This window comes from Pseudorca crassidens, chromosome X (genome assembly GCF_039906515.1).
Source record: "Pseudorca crassidens isolate mPseCra1 chromosome X, mPseCra1.hap1, whole genome shotgun sequence".
Taxonomy (NCBI): domain Eukaryota; kingdom Metazoa; phylum Chordata; class Mammalia; order Artiodactyla; family Delphinidae; genus Pseudorca; species Pseudorca crassidens.
The window spans coordinates 130,433,914-130,456,239 of NC_090317.1; the positions used below are offsets into that span (position 1 = coordinate 130,433,914).

The 22,326-nt window shown below is 43.1% G+C and overlaps 1 long non-coding RNA gene across 1 annotated transcript in view; it reads left to right on the forward strand.

Annotated features, from left to right (window-relative positions):
- LOC137217392 (uncharacterized) overlaps window positions 1-22,326 on the forward strand; it is a 494,052-nt gene that overhangs the window by 220,071 nt on the left and 251,655 nt on the right. Inside the window, exon 3 of the long non-coding RNA XR_010940086.1 lies at window positions 12,300-12,441. This is a non-coding gene — a long non-coding RNA (uncharacterized lncRNA). The remainder of the gene's footprint in view (window positions 1-12,299; window positions 12,442-22,326) is intronic.

A 22,326-nucleotide genomic window follows, 5' to 3' on the forward strand; every position in this document is an offset into this window, starting at 1 on the left:
CCAATAGTGATTAAGTAAAAGAACCTGAAAAATAACTTTCGTTTCCTGACTTCCAGTGCAATGTGTTTCCACTACACCAGTTTTCCCTGCTATTTTGAATTTTTTCAGTTAAGAAAGATTTCCTTCCTCAGGCTTCAGTGCCATTAAAGCCTCAGTATCAACTTCTCATCTTTAATTTGTTCCTAGGCCAGCATCTTCCCTCTCCCAAAGAGAGAGGGACCCAGAGATACTGAGAAAGACTGCACAGCGTGTTATATATATTCTACCACTCTGCGGACCAAAGAAAGCACAGAGTCGCTCAGCCATGCCGTTTAGAAATAGCACATAGCTCAAAGAAGAGCCGTTGAGTGCCAATGTGTTTAAAACTCCTGATTCTTGGAAACCTACTTTCGCCAGCTTTGCCTCCACTCCATTTCTGTGGTTCCCACTGAGCTCCCTTTGGTAGATTATGTAAGTCACAAGGGCACAGGGGCTCATTATTCCGGCTTTTTCTTCTTAGCTTCCCTTTTCTTGACCCATTCCTCCCTCCTGAAGTTGAAAATAGCTATGCCTCTTTGATGCAGAAGAAAGGAGTGCTAGGTAGTCCTCAGAAGGGGACCATGCTTATGCAATAAGGGGAACTTTCTACTTCTTTCTCTGTCCATCCAGCAGTGAAGTCCTGGGTAACACAAGCGAAATAACAAGTTCATACTTTACAGCTGTAGCACATAACTGCTCTCTCAGTGACAGGGGATTTCGATGCTGCTTTTGTGGTGTGTGTGAGTTGCTGTTGTCCTGAAACAAATATAATAGTCGCCCTTTGCTGGAAAAACTTATTTTTTTTTTCCTGAGGGGAATTTCTAGCTAAACCCCTATTTTTGGTTTTGAGTTAACAAGTAAGTCTGCTTCTTCAGGGTCCATCACACTTACTTCTGTAGATGGAGAGAAATTGTGACTAGGCTTATGGGGACAGAATACCATCTAAGGAAAAATCCCAAAATTAATGCTAAGAGTACAGGAGACACTAACCTGTGGTATGATGTTTCTCCATCTACTTAACTATTCCTTAGGTGTTCGTTTGGTTTTTTTTTTTTTGAAAATAATAAGAAGAAATAATGTTTGTCTTATTGATTTCACAAAGACATTTTGAGCTTGAAACGAGCATTGACTATGAAAGCATTTTGCCGTAATTCACAACCACATTCGCTGATGTTATTAACACTTGATGCTGGATCATTGGAAAGTCCTCGGGCATCTTCCCATTTTGGATGTCAGTCTATTTGCATTGCCCTCCAGACACCACTGTTGAGGACCCTGTAGAACAGTCTTCCACAGAGAGTATGGTCCAAAGGTCAAGGATCCTGGCGTCGAGAAGAGAGATCATCAGAGATGCTCTCAGGCTCTGCCCAAGACCTACTGAATCCAAATGTTCCTTGTGGTAAAATCTCCAGGAGACTCAAGGAACAGGAAAGTTTGAGAAGCATGGAACGTAATGTGTCCCCCTAATGAATTCCTCAAATTCCTGCGCACGGTGATGAACTTGAGAATATCTACCCCCCACCGAAATGTGTGGACCCCAGGTGTTCAGAGGAGCCACCAAGTGTTTAACCCTTCCTCATCTTCCCTAGTCACCCCACCTGTTTTGGGGGACAGATCTCAAATGGTATGCACCCATCTCACCTTGCTTGGGGCCCCAGTGTTTCTGTGGGGTTGTTCCAGATTGTTCATTCCCTTATGGATATCAGAGCCAGGCACGTAGTCTTAGAAGGACCCTGAAGAAATGCAAGGGCGTCTGCAGCTATCTATGTTCATCGTTCACCTCTGCAACCATAGCCGTTACGTAACTAGAGATTTTTCTAAACATGGTACGTCTGTGTCTCTGCTAGTTGTTCTTTTGGGTGAATATGTACTAAATCGGTCCATGAAGAGTAGAGCTGAGGTCTGATCCAGAATGGAGACAGAATTTGATGTCAGGAGAGAGTGGGATAAACTCATTCAATGGACAATGGAATGCGAACATCGTGGCCTTTGATCGTGTCAGAGGCGTGAGGTGTAGGAGAACCAGCCGTGGGGTGTAGGATCGGGGGTCAAAAGATATAGGCCTGGGGTCCAGCCCTGACATGCTGTACCTGCCTGACAAGGTCCAGGTGCCCTGGTCTCTGCAGCTCACCTTTCGTCAGCAGTAAAATCAAGGTTAGCTCAGTGACCTTGTAAATAAAATAATGAATGTGAAAAAACTTTTACGTATTCATATGAAGAGAACTTTGTTTATACCTTAAAATACAGACCAGGAAACCTGACCAGGGGATGGGAAAGCATAGAGGCTCTGTGGACTTTGCCAGAGGGAATAAGTTGCTCATTTTGGTGAAAGAAAATTAAAAGCTAAGACTGTATAATAAGTTTAAATGTAATAAATTCAGTGGAGCAACTGGCTTTGTTCTTGGCATCTCAGGGTCAAGTAACCAAGGCGATGATTTGCATGCTAAATTGAGCCTTTTGCTCAGTTTCTCATAATACTTATCCAAACCGGCAACACTTAGACGGAGTGAGCTGGTGGAATTCTGGAGGGTAGGTCTGCAAGCAAAGTGCAAACTGTCAAGCATGTTTAAAAGCACCAAGAGAAAAAAAAAAATCACTTTCCGCGAAGGCCTTCGGGCTTGTAATGCACAAAAATGTCTGTCATTAAAAGCTTACCACGGTTTAGATGAAAACGTAGTTATTTTCAGTATTTATTATGTGTTTAAAGCAAAAGTTTAAGATTTCCTTTTCAAAACTCAGTGCTTTTGTCCTGGGAAAATATAGCCTAATTATACATTACTTAGACATTGTGAATTTGATTATGTGTGGTTTTCTCCACGTCAGCCTATTTGAATTTTCAAAATCTTTGTTTTCACCACTTCTGGGCCATCACTCTAATAATATTTACCTACAAAGAATCCATTCGCAGTCATTTGTCGCTGCACCTAAGTACCTCTACTACCTTGAAAACTAAAAAGAGAATGTATACTTTCCATATATAGACAAACACAAACTCCTCCAATAGTAGATAAAAGAAACTGCATTAAATCGTGGAAGCACTTTTCACGATGTTCTTAATGGAACCAGCAGAGAAACGGGATGCATCCCCAGCCTCCACTGTCTCCTGCCATCCCTTTATTCTTTTTTTTTTAATTTTTATTTTATATTGGAGTAAAGTTGATTTACAGTGTTGTCTTAGCTTCAGGTGTACAGTAAAGTGATTCCATTATACATACATACACATATATCCATTCCTTTTTAGTTTCTTTTCCCATATAGGTTATTACAGAGTATTGAGTAGAGTTCCCTGTGCTATACACACAGGAGGTCCTTCTTTTAAATTGAAGTAGATGATCATACTAAGTGAGGTAAGTCAGAAAGGCAAAGACAAATACCACATGATATGACTTGTATGTGGAATCTAAAATACGGCCATTCCCTTCATTCTAAGTGTGAACACCGTCAGTCACATATACCTCCTTCCGCATCGCCTCAAAGCAGTTTCCTGTTCTTTCACTGACAAACATGACAGGCTGGAATGGCGTGAACAGTACAAGATGCCAGGATTCCTGGGAAAAACTACCACGCCTTTTGATCTGTGAAGTCCAGAAAGAAATTGAGCTCCAACTATGGGGGCTAAGTAAGCTCTCTCCTCAAAGGCAGCAGAAGTGTTGTACAAATTAAAATGTTCATGGTAAATAGACGCACGGATCCTGCTGGGAAAGTTACTACGTTTCAATTCACATCTTTGCTTTTCTTCCAGCTGATGATCTCTTCACTTTAAAGATTGCAAATATTTACATAAAAGAATTTCTCCTTTTATTTCAAATCAAAGTGACGGAAATGGGGAGTGAAGACACTTTGGTGCAAGTTTTCGTGTGTTTGCTGCACACTGCAAGTGCGTAACTTGGAGGAGCACCTTCTGGGGGCGGCGTGACTGTTCATTTACTGCGTGCTTACAGAGCTCAGCCAAGTGCACCTAACATATGCTGCTTTGTAATATATGCAGATTACAAAACAGTATATGTTAGGTGAACTCTGTGTGTGTGTGTGTGTGTGTGTGTGTGTGTGTGTGTGTTCATACATAACAGTTGTACTCTTACATATATTTATATATATTACAGAGAGTACATTGCAGATGCACTTTGATAACATGAGAATTAAACCAATTGCAATATATATATCAATGCATATATAATTTACACAATATATATAACATGATACACATCGTAATTATTTAATCTATATGTTATTAAATATTAAAATATCCTCTTTGTAATATGTATGAACATATATATAAAACCGTTTAACTATTGTATATGAATAAGAATATAAGAATACATGTTATACTGCATTATACATATGAAAAATACATAACATTTATAATACATATACTCTGTTTTATATGTATTACAAAGAGGATATTTTTGATGCACTTTTATAACTTATATAGATTAAAACAATTGTGATATATATTATATATGTTATAGGTAGTGTATATTACATATGCATTAATATCTATATCACAACTTTTTTTTTTTTAAGATGTTGGCGGTAGGAGTTTATTAATTAATTAATTTATTTTTGCTGTGTTGGGTCTTCGTTTCTGTGCGAGGGCTTTCTCTAGTTGTGGCGAGCGGGGGCCACTCTTCATCGCGGTGCACAGGCCTCTCACTGTCGCGGCCTCTCCCGTTGCGGAGCACAGGCTCCAGACGCGCAGGCTCAGTAGTTGTGGCTCACGGGCCTAGCCGCTCCGCGGCACGTGGGATCCTCCCAGACCAGGGCTCAAACCTGTGTCCCCCGCATTAGCAGGCAGACTCTCAACCACTGCGCCACCAGGGAAGCCGTATATCACAACTCTTTTAATCCACATGTTATAAATAAGTGCATCTAAAATATACTCTTTGTCACATATATATATATAACATATATGCGTATAACTGTTATATGTGAATTTGTATGTGTGTATACAAAGTACGTGCACACGTACCCAAAGTACACCTAACATACTGGTTTGTACGCTATACGTGTATTATAAAGCAGCGTATGTTAGGTACAGTTTTACGGCATCCCCGTGGATGAAAACAATCGCTAATCATGGTCATTTTTCTCTACGTTTATAGCTCTCTTTTAAATGCCTGATTTCTGCCGCTTTTTTGCTAGCTATGCGGAAACTAACGAATCTCTGAAAAGATTTTGACGTCTAACCTTTGAACCTGTGTCCCATGGCGATTCAGAATAGCATGGCCGATCACCCGCAAAACAGCCGTCTGATCCTCCTAGGCGGCACACAGCTTGTTCTCTGGAGAACCACTTCAGAGATATTTCAAATAAATACCGCCTGATGAAGAGCAGAGAATCAGAACTGATTGGTGTGCAATTACGTGTCAGGGAATAAAATATATTACAGTAGATTTGCAAAGCACAGCATTCTTTAGACAAGTTATTGCTATGTTTTAAAAAACCACGAGCCTATAATGATACAAAATTTTTAAAATTTGATATTTATTTCTGGTAAATAATCCGCTGCTCTGTTTTTCCTTCACCACGATTAACAGGTGGCAGGCACACCTCATGTTTATAGGGAGCAGGTGCCGCAGGAAATATTTCTTTTGCTCTGCGCTTGGAGAGGGAGGGTTAGTATATATAGAAGAGGCCATACCGTTTAGGGGCAGACAGATTTGGTACTCAGTTGTCCTTCTGGGTACGTTTAGGCAATCTGTATGATCTTTGTGATTCCCTTTGTGTACCTAGAAAATGGAGGTAGCCATGCCCACCTCCCTGGTCGGTGTATATATTAGGGAAATTACCGGTACATAATTTTATATGTAGTATTATATATGCATTAACCATATATATGCATATACATATATATGTGTGTGTATGTATACATACATGGGTCTGTGTGTGTGTGTGTGTAATATACTATATATAGAGAGAGAATGTATGGCTAGGTGCCCAACACAAATTAGGTGTTATTTATTTATTTTTTTAACATCTTTATTGGAGTATAATTGCTTTACACTGGTGTGTTAGTTCCTGCTGTATAACAAAGTGAATCAGCTGCACATATACATCTATCCCCATATCTCCTTCCTGTTGCGTCTCCCTCCCACACTCCCTATCCCACCCCTCTAGGTGGACACAAAGCACGGAGCTGATCTCCCTGTGCTATGCAGCTGCTTCCCACTAGCTATCTATTTTACATTTGGTAGTGTATATATGTCCATGCCACTCTCTCACTTCGTCCCAGTAGGTGTTATTTAAATTTAAGTCCTCTGATGTAAGGTACAGTAATCTCTCTCCATCCATGGAGTTTAGGGACTGTGAAGGCAAATGGTCCCAGGGCCAGAAAAGGTAAGGACGTGGTGACAGACTACGTAAAGACCATGGAGAGCTGTAAGCATTGTTTCATGGGGCCATCTTGACTGCAAGGTTTGCCTTGTAGAAATCGAGGGTCAACACTGCCGTCGATGTAGAAAACACTACAATGTTTTCTGCATTTTTCAAGAGTGGTCAGAAGCTCGTGTTTTTCTGTAAATATCCCACTTTTCAAATGTAGGCAGCTGATTTGATTAAAGAAAACAGGTGTGGGACACAGGCACATGGGAAAATTATCCAGAAACATCACTGCTTTGAACAAGAGTTGACCTACAAGCGACTCATTCTTGATTTCTTAATCTCCCTGCACCATTCGGTTGAGGGTGGAACCCACCACAGAGCTTGTTAGAAATGCAGTTCTCAGGACAGCTCCTGTCCTAAGGAACGGGAAACTCTGGGGTGGAGCCCAGCATCTTAGTTTTAATAACCCCTCTAGGTCAGGGTCTGCAAACGAAGCCCAGAAGTCCAGATCTGAACCACCATCTGCCTTTTTCCAGCCATAAACTAAGACTGGCCTTTCTGTTTTTAAATGGTTGGGGAAACAAACAAAATCAAAAGAAGAATCATGGTTTTTTTGGTAATTATAACAAAATTACATTGAAGTACTGAATTATGCCAAGAAACAACAACAAAACTGGTAACGGAAAAACTATAAATTGTACTGTGAAAGACAGTTTTCCATAAGAGAAAGTTCTAAGTTCTCTGCTCCCTCCCAGAATTTTTTATGATCTACTTGATACTCATAAGCTTATATTTATATCAGCCATCTCTTTATTTTATTTATTTATTTATTTTTGCTGTACGTGGGCCTCTCACTGTGTGGCCTCTCCTGTTTGCGTAGCACAGGCTCTGGACGCGCAGTCTCAGCGGCCATGGCTCACAGGCCCAGCCGCTCCGCGGCATGTGGGATCTTCCCAGACCGGGGCACGAACCCTTGTCCCCTGCATTGGCAGGCGGGCTCTCAACCACTGCGCCACCAGGGAAGCCCCCATCTCTTTATTTTTTAAAAAAATGGTAAGAAAAAAATAACCTTATGTTTATCTCAAATGTTAATGTCACATGGAAGAATCATATTTTGCAACGGATGGAAACCATATGAAATTCTGTGTCCATGAGTATGCTTTTAGGGGGACACAGTCACGCCCTGTCACGTCTTACGAGGTATGGCTGCTTTAACATTGCAACAGCTGAACAGTTACAAGAGAGACTGTATGGACCGCAGGATCTGAAATACTTATTCTGTGGCTGTTTAGAGAGAAACCCTGTGGACCCGGCCGCAGCTGATTCTGGTGCATGTTCACATTTGAGAACTGTGATGTTTAGTGACGGTCGTGAAACGTAATCCTATGTTTGTGTCAACAAGGGGAAGGGAAGCAACTCCTGCGGCAGTTACTCTGTGCTCACTGAGCACCCGTTTGTGAATCTGTTTCAGGTAGATAAGTAAGAAAGAGCTTTTGGAATAAGATCCACGGACTTCAGCTTCTCAGGTCCTTCCCTGGAAGCTTAGAAACCTTAAGTCATCTCCTCTTTGGATTCCTCTTCTGTAAAGCACAATAAGCAATCCACACCATGCAAGATCATGCTGAAACTATAATCAATAAACGAGATGAAGTGCGTAACCAATTTCCTGGCACAAAGTAGGTGTTTTAGAAACAGAATTATCCTTTGAGTTTTAAAAGATTGTTTTCACTCTGAAGAGATTTCCAGGAGAGAGTAAGATACCAGGAACTGTGTCAGGGCCTGAAAAACATATGCACATGGTGTTGTTTATTTAGAAAAGTATTGCGGGGGGGACTTCCCTGGTGGCACAGTGGTTAAGAATCCACCTGCCAATGCAGGGAACACGGGTTCGAGCCCTGGTCCGGGAAGATCCCATATGCCACTGAGCAACTGAGCCCATGCGCCACAACTACAGAGCCCGCCTGCCACAACTACTGAAGCCCGTGTGTCTAGAGCCCGTGCTCGCAACAAGAGAAGCCACCGCAGTGAGAAGCCCACTCACCACAACAAAGAGTAGCCCCCGCTCGCCGCAACTAGAGAAAGCCTGCATGCAATGACGAAGACCCTATGCAGCCAAAAATAGATAAATAAAATGAATAAATTTTTTAAAAAAGAGAAAAGTATTGGGGCATGGAGAAAAATGCCATATTCACTTTTCAGCTCCCAACATTAATTTTCTTTAAAACTCTTATAAACAGGACTCAAGTACAATTAGGTTTTAGAGATCCAGGATGTAAGTGAAAGCACTTATCAATATGTCTATCAAACAAGACACCTGTTTCAAGTAGGTATTTAGTCACTATTTATTGAGTGAGCAGTATGTCTGGTTTCCATTGTTGCTTCTCTCTTGCAAGATCCACTGTTTTATTAACCTGGTCTTCCATTGTCATGCTTAATATCTTCTTATTTTATAACGAGGATTAAACACTGTTCCTCCAAAGGACACTACTTGGTTGGTTGAAGATGAAGATATTGGATAGCTTTTCCTAATTAAGCACCCCAGCTCTTATAAAGCCATATTATTGGCTGTCCCTGCCTGATGCCCAGGGTGACGTGTCTCCATGGTGATCACGTATGCCGTGTCTCATGAGCGGCAGCAGCCAGCTCTGCAGGGATCCAGCTCCCTCCCGCCCGCAGAGGCCAGTTCCCTCCCATAGACTGGGCTTTGCCTCACTGCCATGACCCTTTCTCAAAGTGCAAGGATTTTTATTCACTTCTTCCCAGTGGCTTTACTTCCTGAAAGAAGCATATGCTTCTTTCTCTATTTATTTCCAATCCATTGGCTTAGAAATTCCCAAAGTGAAAAGAAATAAACTGGAAAACCAGAGTTTCCAGAGAGAAGACTTGAGCACCCACTGGATCAGGACATCCCAGATTCCAAGAATTTTTATCCTCTCCTTCAGATAAAAGCGGGAAATTCCAGCTGATCGCCTGGAAAATTGCCTCTGTCTGTCAGCAACCTTGAAAGAGATTTTGAATTGGGTAGATACACACAAACCCCTTGACATTTAGGTCTATGTGATTCTTTGAAAGCTAAACATATCGACACCAAAGGAATTTCTCCAGAGTAGGATGCCGTAGAGAAGATACACTCCTGCATTCCTCTCTCACATCACTCTTTTCTGTTTATTTAAAACCCATTCTGACGCTAGAATTCATCTCTGTCACCTCTGCTATTCCTACTCTGCCAGTATCCCCTGCCTCCTTTTTTTTTAAAAAAAAAATAACATCGGTGAGGTTGAGAATAAAGTTCATTTTAGTCCTGAAGAGTAAAGTTTCCAGGTGCAAATGAAGCCTTAAATGGGAGGCATGCATCACTCCTATATGGTTTAGCACATCTTTGAACATAACACTCACCAACCTTGTTAAACTCTCACATAAATGGTAGGTTTGAGTATAGATGAAGGAAGAAATACCTCTTATCCAATGTCTACATTTATTTTGTCTTTCACCACAAATCATTTCTTTAGTCTTGCTACAGATTTTATTATTGGCCAGAGCGAGGACTGGTCAGTTTTTATCTGACCTGAAAACTATTTCAAAAACCTAAGATTTTTTGCAGTACAATTAAAACACATACACACACACACACACACACACACACATTTTGGAAGATTTAATGCTTTCATGGATGGAACCCAGGGCTGCTGTCAAAAGGTAGTCATAACCTTGAATAATTTATGTTTTCTTTGGCCTGGTTTAAAATATTTTGATTACATAAAGAATGTAATACTTCTCTTCAACTTTCCTTCATTAAAGAGCCGTATTGTATTTCAATTAAAAAAAAACACGAAAATAATCACTCTATGAAAAAAAGTGGTATAAGAGATGCCCAAATTAAATATATAGAATATATGTAGAATCATGATTCACTTTCCATATGAGTGATATAAACCTAGGAAGAAGAAATATTCTCCAAATCCAAGTGTTTTAAAGTTAATAACGTCATTCTTCAAAATGCCTGTCTGATTTTATTTGTGTGAACAATGTATGCTGGTGTCAGACTCTTTATCAGGGACTTGTCCACCTGTAGAGGCAGAGTTTCCCAGCAATCACCAGGAGGCAGAAGGCGAGAACTCACCTGCCAGTGTTAACAATGACCGGTAGTTATTGGATGGTTGCTGTGTTCAGTGTGTTCACTATTCTAATAGCTCTTACTTATATTATCCAGGCTCTGCTATAGAATGAGTCATTTCATCCTTTCCCCCGAGCAATCTGTTGCAGGATTTTGCAATTTGCCCATTATTGAAGTCGGCTAAAATTGTCATTCATTTTCTCCAGCTTCTCCTTTTGATACCTTATTTTCTACCTTAACATAGTAAATTTTTGTTTCATTGACTTTATATTCCTAATACAATGAAAAATGACATGCATTTCATAACTCGACTGTACTAAATTATCAGTGAGTAAATTATTTGTAAAATATATTTTAATTTCATTACAGGACAGAGCCTTAAGAGAAAGGAATTCAGTTTGGTTAGTTTAAAGGCAAAGGGAAAGCAAGATTCATTTGATTAAAAAAGTAAAGCATTGAGGACCATTGTAGTTTAATCAAAATACTGCTTGTTGGAAGTTACACTTCCAGCAACATCTGCCTGGTTCTCTCAGACAGTCCATCCTGCTGACCACAAAGAGAAACAAACAAACAAAGAGATCAAGTAATCAGACTGCCATCAGACACGTCACAATTGTCAAAGCTATCTTAACAGGGCACAAAACGCTCCTGATAAAGGAAGAGACCAATAAACTGGCAAGGTGTTCTGATCGCAAAAGACACCATTAAAACAGTAAAAAGAAAAGCCACGGTTTATGACATGATATTTACAGCATTTTATTTAGTTATTTACTTTTTTTAAGTTTTTTTTTTTTTGACGTGGACCAATTTTAAAGTCTTTATTGAATTTGTTACAGTATCGCTTCCGTTTTATGTTTTGGTCTTTTGGCCACCAGGCATGTGGGGTCTTAGCTCCCCAACCAGGGATTGAACAGGCATCCACTATGTTGGAAGGCAAAGTCTTAACCCCTGGACCACCAGCGAAGTCCCAACAGCATTTTAAACTAGCAAAATTGTCCTATCCTCAAGATAGAAAGTGTTCCTACAAATTAATAAGTTAAAAAAAAACAAAAAATAACCAACTAACAGCCCAGTTCAAAAGTGAGCAAAAGGTTTGAACTAGCACCTCATACTTTGGGCATCCAGATGCCTGATGCACCCATGAAAATGATACTCCACCTCATTGAATGTCAGGAAAATTTACATTAAAACCAGAATGAGAGACCTCTGCCCCAACACCAAAACGGCTACCATAGACAGACTGATATCAGGAAGTGTTGGCAAAGATATAGAGCAACTGGAACTCACTGAAAATGCTGGTGGGAGGACGTATAAATTAGTGCAACCCTTTGGAAACTTGTTTGGCAGTATCTGTGAAAACTGACCATAGAGATGCCTAGTTCCATTCTTGACATACATGTGTACATACCTGCACCAAAAGTTATGTCCAAGGATCTTCACAGCATCACTATTCATTAAAGCCAAGAAAAGGAAAGAACCTAAATGTTGATCAAGAGTAGGATGAATGAATAAACTGAGGTGTATTCATACAAAAGAATAGTGCATAGAACTAAAAACTCAATGAACCGCCCCATGCAACAACATAGATACATCTTGTAATGTTACATGAAAGAAGCTAGACAGAGTAATGAATACTGTAGGATTCCATGTGTATAGAGTTTAAAAACAGGCAAATTGAATCTATGGTATTAGAATTTAGGAAACAGTTATTTTTTGGCATGGGGAGTGGTAATTATTGGGAGGTCACTTGAAGATGCTTCTCAGATGCAGGTAATGCTTGACTTTTTGACCTGGATGGTGGTGACGTGTCTGTGTTCACTGTGCCATCATTCATTTTCCCATACAGGTATGATTTGTGCACTTTTCTTCGGTACGTCATACATCAACCAAAAGTTTATTGACTTTTTGATGCCACTTGATCCAAGACACCCACATCCTGGACTGAAGGATTGGATTTGAATGAAACTCATTTTCATCGCAAGACAAAGGTAAACCAAAATCTTTGTGAGATTTATATTATCTTCATTTTTTTTCCATCTCTTTCTCTTTTTTTTTTTTTTTTGCCCACTGGAGTTTTCTCTTCCCTTTTAGCTTTAGCCAGCATGAAAAGGGTACAATGTACAGTTTTCCATGTTGCCTGATTTTCAGCTCATTCCTGTCCCCATAAAAACGTGTGACACTTGGTGTGCGGAGTGATTTCCAACGAACGAACGTGTGCATGAGAATGAGGCAGTGTGTACACACTCTGTTCTCCCTAGGCTGATTTCCATAATGGAGGTGTTTCTTTGTAATTTGCTACCTTTTTTTTTTTTTTTACTCTTAACGAATAGGGTCAGTGAAACTCATTAACTGTCCTCTTGGTATGAACGCTAAAGAAACAACAAACAAACAAAAAACCCAAGAAAGGCTAGTCTTTTATGTCTATTTGCAGAGTGACTAATGCAGTTACCTCCCTCTGGAGAGTCCTGATTTCTCACTAAATGGACTCACTCAGGACTCTGTGAGGCCACCTTCCAGACGTTTACACTTCTCACTTATCAGATTATTTCTTATTGAAATGGTTTTCATGAGACTCCCCCCTCCACGTGCCCCATTCTCTTTATTCCTTCCCCAACAGACCTTAGAATTAACCCCACATTTCACCGTGGATTCGAGACCACACAGGATGAAAGACTTTGAAAAACTGTCCGTATGAATAAGTTTATTATTTTTTTAATAGACTAAAAATCCAATCAGCTACCTTCAGTTTTCTATAATTTAAATTCTGTCCGTGCTTTTCTCTGATGGATTCAAGCTTCTAACGCGACCTGTTATAATGCCATTTTTCAATAAGAAGATCAATAGTGAGCATTTATAGTTTCCACTCTGGTGGGGGGGGAAGGTATTAGAAGCAGTATTGTAAAAGATAGTGAGAGATTACCTCTGAAAGAGCCATTTCATTAGAAGTAGCCAGCAAAGGTTTGGGCGATGAAGGTTTTTCTTAAACTACATTGCGACGGATGCTAGAGAAATTGGCAATTTGCTGGCCGCTGATTGATTGTATTTCGTACAAGCTCTGGACACTGGTTTCTCAGTTAAGCTTTTGTTAAATACAAGTGCTAAGAATCATCCGATAAGAAAGAAAATGGGTCAGCATTTTAAACCGGCAAAACTCAATCATCTGTAGGAAATAACACCCCTCTTCTGACTTAAGTTACATATAAAAACACAGGTGACTGCATATCCTGGAGAAAGTCACATATCCTTTGGGGGCTCAGTTTCCTTGTCTTTAAAATAAGGGTTACCGTACTTGCATCCATAAGACCGTGATGGAAATTAATTGATACACGTGAATGAAAACATCGTCCTCGTCATTCGAGGGGCTTACCTTTCTCCAACGGTTAGGGAAAGACAGGGGTGTCCTCTAGGCCTACCGCTGTCTTGGCTTCTCCGCCACCACTGCCCCCTAAATACAGGGCTGGTCCTGCAACCTCTCGCTCTTACATGCATCACTGACTACCTTCCCCGCTGCTGACCCTCACCTGAAGCTCCGGGTCCCTACGAGCCCTGGGCAGAATGTTGTCCTTCCATGTGATCAACAGAAGCAGGTAGACTGTGAAAGGACACGTCTAACCCTAATCCCCTACCCTCCACTGCCAAGCCTGAGCCGGTACGTGCCAAGAATTACGGTTGTGTGTAGGGCTGCCCAGCTGTGTAAGCAACTTACCTACCACCTGTCAGGTAACAATGAACTGAATTTATTGAGTTGTTGCTATAGGTACTGTGGCATTAGTTCTTATCAATAATGTGTAGGCTGTTACGTACGATGGGGAGGTGCAAGGAAACAGATAACAAGGGGAGAATGTTTTAAAGCCATAGACTTCCTATGATTGTCCTTAAATTGCAAGGGGAAAACACCAGCTCGTAATGTTTCTCCCATCCTTAGATTCATGTCTCTTGGAAGAGCATTTCCTCTTTCAATCTTGCACATGCAAATCCCCACCTCCTTTTTGGGAGAAGTCAAAGCGGTAGATCTGGTCCTACGATCATCCGTCTGTGTTCCCCTCTGTCCTCCCCTGGAATCCGGAGGCCATGGAAGAAGAGAGGATTTGGAAGGGAGAGTCCAAGCTGGGCTTACACTCGGTTACAGCCCCTTGTGAGTGTCCGTAGCTGTGCACCACTGGGAGGTACAGCCTGGCCTCGTCATCGATCTGGACCATCCTACGGGTGACCATGGACCCTCAGAGATGCTTCACTCTAAATGCATATGGGGAGAGAGAGAGAGAGAGAGAGAACACCATTTTCTCAATACGCCCCTGCAGCCAGTAACTTGGAGGCGATGGGTCTTCGCCATCCGCCAGGGCAGGTTTGCTTCGAGAGAATCATCACACCTTTCCCCTTTCACTCCAAACAGGTGGGCTGCCCACAGCAGTGGTGGTGTGTCACCTCATGTAACTGCCTGAGTCACTTACCCAACATAACAAGGCAGCATCCTCATCGCCAGCAGCAAACACTTCTCTATACACCACGTGACAGTCTGGGCAAACAGGAAAGGGAGCAGACAAGAGCTGTGCCAACAGCACTTCCAGGCTGGGTGTGATCTGCGATTCTCCCAAGGGGGTTGTGAGAGGCGTAGGTGGCTATTGCTTGGGACTGGCATTGCAGGGATAAAGCAAGGAAGTTGCCCAAACAGAGCATTTCAGAAGTAAAAAAAGAAGAAGAAAAAATCAGGTGTGACACTCAGGGAGTTGCAGTAGAGGGGAGGAACCTTGCTCTAGAAAATGAGGCTCCCAGGCCACAAAAATGACAAAGACAATGCAGAAAATGTGCAGATGCCGCTGCTTAAGAACCACCCCAGGGTGCTCTCTTTCCATGATAAACACGGAGGTCTCTGGTAGACTGCGACCCATCCACCAGCCTCCAGTGGTCATCTCACCATTTCCAGGTCTAGATCAAAAATCATTTCCAGTCCCTCGCTGCCATTCTCCGTGACCCATATTTTTTGGAATGTCTTTCCAAGGGGCCGTCCGCTCGCTCCTTGTACACACTCGTTTTGTTGCTGGGTGGATTTGCAGTAGTGTTCCCGTGAAGATAAGCTGTTGACATTAGACAGATGTCTTAATAAGGTTCTGTTTACTGTGTTAGAACCTAGAAGCTCTGATTCCGCGGAGAGGATAAAGCCAGGAGAAGGGCTTGTGCAAGTTCCCAGCTGGGATTTTTGCAGAAGGCAAGCTTGCAGACACTCAGGAGCCAAGCCCCCGGCCCGGGCAGAATAGGAAGGTTCAGTCTGTGGTCAGCGGTGCTGCCCCCGGCCCTTCCTTGAGTCCCCCAGGGCTCTCTGTCATGCTCTGCGATTCCCTGCCCCACTGCCTTAAATGTGCCTGTGTCCTTCTCCTACCTTCTGCTGCCCACTCCACCCCAAAGCAAAACAAAACAGAACTTCAGGGCTGTCTTCCTGGTAGCTGTGCCTGGTGGACAAAATCACTTTCAGGCCTAAGGTTTCGTGTACACGTTAGTTCAACGCACTAAACTGCCTGAAATTGGGTTAAAAGGGTCACATGTGTGCGGGGCTGGCGCAAGGCCTACGAACGCCCGTTTCTCCTGAAAGCCATTCCCGTTTCTGTGGTCTCGGTAAGATTCCCTTTCTGTATGTCCCCCTACAATCCCCTAGTTTTCCTTTGGTGAGGCTCCTTATTTTGTATACAACCTGTTTGCGTTTTCATTCCCTGATGGTTGGAACCACATCTGTCCTGTTGGCTGTGATTTCTGTAGCGTCTAACACACGTGGAGATTACTACATAGATGTTTTTGGTTTCAAGAGAGAAATCAACCCTAGGATAGCTATTGTGTTTTAATGGTATCAGTGGCTCATCTTGGGGGGTGACATCCTCAAATTAGAATCCAGCAGGCATCAAGACGCCCTGCCCTGCAGAAGATGCCATGGAGTGTGGGCGCATCCTGGGCCGTATAGGATGCTTGCCTTCTCTCCCACTGCCAGTTGACTTGGGTGGCTTCCGTACCCTCCATGGCCTTCTCTCGCACTTCACCTCTTGGTTTAAAACACCTGCTTTCAGGGCTTCCCTGGTGGCGCAGTGGTTGAGAGTCCGCCTGCCGATGCAGGGGACACGGGTTCGTGCCCCGGTCCGGGAAGATCCCACATGCCGCGGAGCGGCTGGGCCCATGAGCCATGGCCGCTGAGCCTGCGCGTCCGGAGCCTGTGCTCCGCAGCGGGGGAGGCCGCAACAGTGAGAGGCCCGTGTACCGCAAAAAAAAAAACCACCTGCTTTCAGCCCACAAGCTCAAGACACCCGTCTTCTCTGGGTTGTCTTGGTGACTACTGGGAAGCCTCTGTTTCTTGGGGGTTTGGGGGTCAACGGAGATAACAAAAATGCCTTGACTGCTCACTAATAGAGAGCTAGAGGGACTCTTCCATCTGTAACGGGCAGCGGCATTTTCATTCATTACTCTGCTTTGACAGAAGAGGCAAGGGGCCAGTTGGGGGCCAGATGTTCCAGTTGGCCGTCTGAGGCCGTGTCGCTTTCACGCCAAAGCCCACATCTGCTCACGGTTCGGCCTGAAGCTCACTGACTCACGTTTATGCCTGTGACCTTCTAGAACAGATGGCTGATCTTCTAGGGCCAAAGGCACTAAAGGAAGTTGTTCATTTACTTTACAGATTTTAAAAAATGCCCTCGACTGTATGAGCGAAGCCCCTTGACTGTGTGTCTTTCCTTCCTGTTTCTGGTGGGAACGGATCATCAGAGAGAAAGGTCTTGACCATACTGTGCAGATCCTACCATGAGGGGCCTGGAGAAAAGGGGAGCGGCTTCCCCCTGTACCTGTGTTTGCTGGAAACGGAAAGAAGAGCAAGAGAGGAATTTAGGAAAGTTTTGCCCTAGGGCTCAGAACTCAAACTTATGTCTATGCAAATGGACCATATGGTACAGTCTTTACAGAGGCCAAATTCCCAGGGCATCCTGGGGTTTCCCTAAGTCAAGATGAAAATTCAGCGAATGCTATCGACACTGCTCCACTGACTTCCGCAGCTGGGCAGCCCTCGAGTGAATCAAGCAATTAGCTTCCAATAAATGTACTAAGCTCCTTCTCTCCTTTCTGTTGCCTCCTGGGTTTTCCTGGGAGTTTACGTCCCTGGGACAACTGGGAGTATATTTGTGCAAAAAGTATGTTATACACAGTCCGTGTCAGAAGAGGTCAGAGTAAATGACCCTCTGAGTCCACAACACAGCGGCTCTGAGTCCTTTGTGGCTACCCAAAATCTGTGTGTCTCTCCCTATTTCAGCGCTCACGGGCCTCTCCAGGATCTGGGTGGCACAGTAATGACAGAGAAATAAAGTGGCTAGAAAGACGATTTGGCTGGCAAAATCTGAGATGACTTTGTTGGACCCAGGGGGGCCAGCATGCAGCGGGAAAAAGGCCATGTCCTTTTTGAAGTGCAACCAGGAGAGAGAACATTTCGGAGATCTCCTGTAAACCAGATAAGTCCACAAGTTACAAGTAACCCCTGAAGGGTCTACCCCTTTTATCTCCCTTCACCTTGCCCTTTCCATGCAAAGCCACACACCTGGGGTAAGAGGAATGTCTGATCTGCTCCTGGCGGAGGCCGTCTTCTTTGATAGTTCAGTGGTGGCCACCTTTCTAATGGCTGAGCTTTGAGATTCGAAAAGCAAGTTCAAAGCACCGTAGGCCCATCATCAGACCTTGCTGTGCTCGTGGAGGTTCAGGAAATAATAGGGGCATCGCAGAGCAACTATTTAGGGCAACGGAATGAGGACAGTCAAACAAATACAAAAGCATTTCTTCTTCCTTGAGTATCTCTGGGATGAGGGAAGTTACATTTGCAAATGTTCTGTGTTATTAGAACTTCTTGTAATGAATCCTCACAGGGATCCTCTAAATGATGAAAATGCTATTTCTCCACCAAAGTGTGGCACACGTGTCCTGCATCCAGTGTGTAACATCCATCTTTCTCCTGTCAAGACAGGTCAGAGACACGCGTTAGAAGTGCAGGTGGATCTGAGAAGCGTGAGTCAGGGAAGTCCGTGTGATAGGAACACCCACCCCCCCAGGATCAACTCTGCATCCTTCAGATTTGGTAAATTGCCCTTCTGCCCACCTTTCTGAACCCCAACTTCCTTACCTGTAAAGTGGGGATCATAATGCCTGTTTTGCCTCACACACGGAGTTTTTCTGGATTAATGGAGACAAATACGGCAAAGTGCTCTATGTACCACGGAGTAGTGGAGACAAAAAGGTGAAAGTCCTTCGTGGACCACAGAGCTCTGTACACCTGTCAGCTGTTATTGGTAGAAGACCCCCGAGATTTCGCGTCCAGGTAGTCTAACAAATAAAACACTTCTTCATGCTCGTGGCACCTAAATCATCCGTTGATATTAATCACAACGGACGTTGAACTGCTTTGCTTTCGATGATGAGGTCCATCAAGGTGGGTAGAAACCAGCTTTTTCCAAATCCCTTACGATTCTGTGGTTGATTACAGTGGTTTCTAGGCATGTGCAAGATGAGAGGAAACGCAGTCAACCTCTCAACCAAACTGGGACATTTTGGGGAGCGAAAGGCAACACTCGTCCGTAAATCTGCTGGAGAAACAGGGGTAAGTCAAGACTTCCCCAGGCAAATCAGGGCGTGTGGTCACCTTATATATAAGGATAGAACTTGAAAACGGACAGTGTGACAGCAGCGCCTTCTAGATTCACGTCAAGGATTCTGCGTCCTGACTCTGCTCTCAGTTCTGTTCCTGTGCTTGTTTTCTTGTCTCGACAGTGATCCTACAAATCCTTGCATGTGGGTGACGCCCACCTTCCTCTATTGAGTCTAGATCAACACTTGATAATCTCACCCATTCCTGACCAGTCATACCATGTATAATGTTTCACTTATTATTTTAATATATCCTGTCACTAGGTGGCCACTGTAATCAAGGGTCTGACTCCATTAAAACATAGAACAAGGTAAATACTCTTATGAAGATTTCGGGGGTGGGGGAGAGAATGACTCCCATGAGTTCAGGTTCCACCTGATTCATCAGAGAAGGGAACATATGAGCTGGGTTTTGAAGGGTGAGTAGGAGTTTTCCAGGAAAAGATATGAGACTCCATTTTTGATGTTTGACTACTGACAGCTTTCAAACTCGACCCTTCCCTCATTCCCTTTTGTCCTACAGCTGGACAAGCCAATAAAAAAAGATCAGGAGCTACTTGCCTAGAAGGTGGTGGGGAAATTCAAGACAGGAAAATCCTAAGTCTTGTGCACACAGAAACCCTCACCATGGTCGGATCCCCTAACACAATGAAACCCAGAACTTCCCTCCCGCCTTGCTGTCATTTCCCTCTGGCTCAGACCTCAGCCCTTCTCCTTGGGAAATGCTCTTGCTGTTTTCTACATGTGTAACAAACTATTTCATACCCATGGGTGCCCGTGTGTCCTTCCATCCATCAATCCCTGGGCTGGTAGCTGACTGGCATCTATCAGGGGATGCTGGTCTCCCAAATAAAACACTATCCTAGCTAGCTGACTAAGTAACCACCATTACATAAAGAAGTCTAACACTCAGTTGTATATAGATCTGCGCACACACATAACATCTCAAGCACCGTTGTGGAGGATGATTCTGGAGGACTCAGCTTGCAGCTTCCCAGCAAGTAAACTCTGGTCTCCCTACACCTCTAGTCAAACATAACCACTTGCAAACATAACTTTCAAGTCTGCTTCAGATCCATGGAGATGTTGTCAAGTGATGTGAAAACAAACTCACAGAATCTGCTTTTCATTTATGTTGATATCTTGGGTCTCGCTTTCTCGAAGTTTCAAGCCAAGGAGTTTAAACTCCTTGTCTTAGTGCTCTCTTGCTGTGTAACCCGTTACCAGAAAATCGTCGGCTTCAAACAACACACTTTTTTTTTTTCCAAACACACTTTTATCATCACGTAGGTTCTGTACATCAGGGTCAGGACTCCAGGTGCGGCTCAGCTGGGTCTCACAAGGATGCAGCCAGGGTGTCAGCCAGGACTGGGGTTTCACCCGAAGGCTTGACTGGAGAAGGGTTTGCTTCCAAACTCATGTGGCTCTTGGCAGGATTCAGTTCTTTGCAGATGACTGGGGAGACAGAGAGAGAGAGTCCTTGCTGGCTGTTACCTGGAGCTGTCCGTTCATGTCTTGTCTTGACCTCTCCTGTGGTCGCTTACTTCATCACAAGCCAGCAAGAGAGAAGGAGTCTGCTAGAAAGACAGAAGTCACTCTCGTATGTAACCGAATCATGAAAGTGCATCCATTGTCTTTGCTGGATTCTGTTGGAGAGAAGCAAGTCACCAGGCAGCCCACACTCAAAGGAAGGGATTAAACAGGGGCATAAATCAGGAGCTGGGTTCATTTGGGAGTCTCCTCACCACACTCCCGAGGTCCAGGAAGGAATCTCTGAAGCTACATTCCTTGCGCTGGCAAGCCCATTCATCCATCCCCTCACGAGAGGCAGCATGCTAGCACAGATGGATGTGAATGGTGTGACTCAGTGTTTCTCAGCCTTTTTTCTTTTTTTTTTTAATTGAAGTACATTTGATTTACAATGTTGTTAATTCTGCTGTATAGCAAAAGGTGATTCAGTTATATATATATATATATATATATATATATGTTCTTTTTAATATTCTTTTCCATTATGGTTTATCACAGGATATTGAGTATAGTTCCCTGTGCTCTACAGTAGGACCTTGATGTTTATCCATCCTATATATACTAGTTTGCATCTGCTAACCCCAAACTCCCAATCCCTCCCCCCGCCGTTGGAAACCACAAGTCTGTTCTCTATGTCTGTGAGTCTGTTTCTGTTTTGTGTATATGTTTATTTATGTCATATTTCAGGTTCCACATATAAGTGATGTCATATGGTGTTTGTTTTTGTCTGTCTGACTTGCTTCCTTTAGTATGACAATCTCCAGGTTTATCCATGTTGCTGCAAATGGCATTATTGCGTCCCTTTTTCTGGCTGAGTAGTACTCCATTGTATACACGTACCACATCTTCTTTATCCATTCATCTGTCAGTGAACACTTAGGTTGCTTCCATGTCTTGGCTATTGTGAACAGTTCTCAGTGTGTTTTCATGATTGCACACTACAGTGCTTTTTCACACATTTGTTCCCAATCCACCCCCCATGAAGTTTTAACAGATATGCTGCTTCTCTGTTCTGTATTTCTGAACTCTGCACGTAAAATGAGTATCATTCTTTTCGCCTCCCCAGAACCAGTTTTCACCCACTTGGGACGCTATTGTGCATGAAGAATGTGTGTTCTAGAGTCAGATAGCCTAGATTTCTGCCTCCACTGCACCACTTCTCAGCTCTGTGATCTTAGGCAAGTCACCAAACCCCTCTGAACCTTAACGAACTTTCTTAATTATAAATAAGAATCACATCAATACCTACCGCTTATGATTGTTGTGGGGATGGAATGACACTTCATAGACGGGAGAAACCTAATACATGCTGCCTTCTGTTATTGCAACATGCAGAACCATATGTGCAGCAGTGGGGAAACCAAGATAAGATGAAAACAAGAGCCTCGAAGAGGCCCCACTGCTTGCCAGAGGAGACAGAAGGAGGACAAAGGGTATGGTATGCGGTATAAGAAAGTTATATTCAAGATGATTTGGGCATAGAAAAAAGGGGGTGCCTAAATTCTGGTAAAAGCGAGGAGAGTATGAGAAACAGGAGTTTCTCAGAGGAAAGAGAGTTGAAGAATGAGAATTGATTTGAGAGCTGATGAATGAAAAACTAAACTAAAGCAATGGCACTGGTAATGGTGGAGAGGAAGAAAAGGACGGGACAAATGGTCATGTGGTAGAAAATGACGTTTAGCCAA